Here is a 2,950-nt window from a genome sequence, read left to right as displayed (position 1 = left end):
AGCCCACTGTCCTCCGGTGGTTGTGACACAGATGCAGGCTGCGGAATAACAGAAGGGTCAGAAGCCTGTGTGCGTGTGTAATGCTAGTGTGTGTGTGCGTGTGATGCCTGGGGAAAGAACTGATGGACTCCTTCGTAAATTAGACGTGACTCGAACCGCTGGGGGCAGGCGGTATCTCATAGCTAAGTGTTAGGACCCCGCAGCAAATCCGGAGCCTTCGCAGGGAAGGGAGGGGAGCCGGGACAAGGCAGCCGGGCAGGCACGAGCGCTTCCTGGAAGCGTCTTTGTGCCGCTGGAGCCTGCGCGCAGGGGCAGGCGGGGCCGAGGCAGGCGGCACTTCCTGTGCTGCCGGGAGCGAGCGCAGCCGGCGGCTCCGACCCGCGCGCCGCATGGAGTGACCGCGGCCGGGACAGCGCAGGGAGCACACCCACCCGCCCGAATTGCTGCGAGTCCCAGGCGGGCCCCAGGCTGCTGCGGGGTGAGCCAGGCACGGCGCGGGGCGGGGGCCGCATCCGGATCCTCTCTTTTCCCGCTCCGCGCCTCTTTGTCCTGGGATCCTCCCGGAGCGCTGTCGTGGGGCTGCGCCGGCCCCCCGGCCGCTCCGCGGGCTTGCGCGGACTCAGCGCCCGGCGCGGGAGATCCTGGGCGGGGCCGCTTCACTGTCACGGGCCGGGGGCAGAGCCCCGGGCTCCGCTGCCCTCATGACCCGGTGCTGCCGCCAGCGCCAGCCCCGCGCTCTCCTCCCTTCGCGGCTGGAGGAAGCTGAGGAAGAAGGGGAGGCTTACGCGGGGAGGCGAGTCGGGGCAGTTGGTTTTGACCGGAGGAGGGAGGGCTATTTTTTTTTCAGCTTTCTCAAGGCCAGATCTGTTCTCGCTTCACTTGGGCAAAGCCCGAGGGCCCAGTTTCAGACCTGGACTGAGCAGAACTCAATCCTCAGGCCTGCGTGGCTCCACTGCGGCCAAGTCCCTTCCTGCCCAGACCCACTGCTCGGGGCTTTGGATACCCGCATCCAGGCAGGCCCCGGGCCCTTGTTGTTCGCTTGCCCCCCATCTTGCTTGACTCTGGTGCATGAGACACAGTCAGTGCAGTGTCCTGGGGTGCGGTTAACTCTGCAAGGAAGAAACTTTCTTCGCACCCTACCCTTGTTTTAAAAAATGAATCTGCTTATAACTTCCGATGCCCTTTGAACCATTTCTTTTGATAGCTACAAGCCATTTGACTTGTTGTAAGGTGCTTGTGAGTAATGTCCCAATTTAAGAGGTGCAGTGTTTAGCAGGGCTTCTTAGGATTTTGTTTTCCCAAAGCTAACCCGTGCTAATCTTTCAGCCACACTAAAATTATAAATGTTAGGGAATTACAGCCTTGCTGAAAATCATTTGAAGAACAGTCTCCCCAGTGCCTTTATCTCTGATCCTCCAGTAGGCTCTTGTGTGGGTGCTGAGCCTCATGGAAACCACAGTGGACTTTTGGGGCTCTCTTAAAGCACTAAGAATGGGATAGGATGTCCTGTAGCTGTACAGTCCTACAGCTTTGACTGTAATCTTAGTTTTAATGCATTGAACACACCCAAGTCAGTGAGTATGTGGGAGAGGAAAGGTGCTGTAGGGAGTGGTAATACTCTTCCCTCTGATTCAGTACTGAGACACAGTAGTGAGACACTAGCAAGGTTGGACCTGATGATCGGTTTAGTTCCCTTCCGACCCTAAGCACTATGATACTATGAAGGTAGGTGTGACTGGGCTCTCCTGCCTATAATTGTAAAGTGGAGGTCCAGTTGACTAAAGTAATTAAAAGTGCTTTTTGCAAATAGGACAATTATGTTCAGGATCAGTTTCAGTCTAATCTGGTTTATTTTGTCTAATTAAATTGTCCGTGTGGTTTCAAATAGGGTTTTCCTCTTCATGTCCTCAACTAATGCTACCAAAGTGTGCTTAATAGCAGCCAGGGTTCAACCCCCAAGAGGAGGGCTGAGTCATCTCTATTTAGGTCTTGTTTACATGAGAGAAGTCTTGGTGTAAACCCTTACTGCTAGGAGGAGCTTATTGTAGTCGGTGGCTTCTTTGGTTTAGTTTTTGTCTCTTGGGAAGGGATTTAAGATAAAGTGAAAAAGCCACTTTTATACTGTAATCCATGTCTACACAGTGGGGTGCTGTCCCTATATAACTACAGCATTTGTATAACGGGTAAACCTTTGTGCATGGACAAGGCACTGGAGCTTTGTATCTTGGAAGCTCAGTGCACAAACGAAGGCTTTAACAGGATACTTCAGCACTTTAATAAGTCAAGTCCCAGTACAACTTAAGCAAGTGATCCCATCCAGAATTTTCAGGATGAAGGATCTGAAATGTAAGATACGGTAATCTTTGCGCTTTGGTTTGTTAGTACTATTTATTATTTTTGTTTTGTCTTCTTTTTATCTCCAGTAAGGCCTGTGTGGTATGTGGTGGGCAGGGATTGTATGTGAATTTCTAAAGCAATGGTTTTCAGACTTCTTCAGCTGTGTACTGCTTTATCTGCAAAATACTGCTGCTCATAGCTGCCTACAGCCACCAGGTAGGAGCATGCTCAGTCCATAAGGAAGAGGGCTGACACTGACATTAACGGTAGCAACACTGACCACACGCTGACCAATTAGCCACTCCACTGCTATTATTAAAATACTAGCCAATTGCCTGTCAAGGATGATGGGGGTGGGGGGAGTGGGCAGGGATGCAGCCCCCATGCCCCCACCATGTCTGGGCCCATTCCACCTTTACTTCCTGCTGCTTGGGGTCCGGGCCTGTGGGGGGAGGGGAGGAGTGGGCCTAGGGCCGATGCAGGGGGGTGGGGAGAAGCTAGCCTGCTGTGGTGGTGGGAGCTGTGGTGGTGGGAGCGGCAGGCTCAGGCTGACCTGGCAGTGTGGGGGGGAACAGGAGGAGTGAGCTTGGAGCCCGTGTGGGGAGAGGAGGAG

General features: G+C 53.7%; 1 protein-coding gene across 2 annotated transcripts in view; it reads left to right on the top strand.

Annotated features, from left to right (window-relative positions):
* The first annotated feature begins 259 nt into the window (after window positions 1-259).
* The window catches only part of TSPAN14 (tetraspanin 14), a 111,841-nt gene continuing 109,150 nt past the window's right edge, over window positions 260-2,950 (top strand). The window contains exon 1 of one of the 2 annotated variants that reach the window (XM_019502299.1): window positions 260-478. The gene's annotated coding sequence lies outside the window, so the exon portion shown is untranslated. The remainder of the gene's footprint in view (window positions 479-2,950) is intronic. The other variant, XM_019502298.1, reaches the window with a different exon arrangement.

Source organism: Gavialis gangeticus, unplaced genomic scaffold (genome assembly GCF_001723915.1).
Source record: "Gavialis gangeticus isolate Ggan-Ray unplaced genomic scaffold, GavGan_comp1, whole genome shotgun sequence".
NCBI classification, from domain to species: domain Eukaryota; kingdom Metazoa; phylum Chordata; order Crocodylia; family Gavialidae; genus Gavialis; species Gavialis gangeticus.
This window is presented reverse-complemented; position numbering and strand designations above follow the sequence as displayed.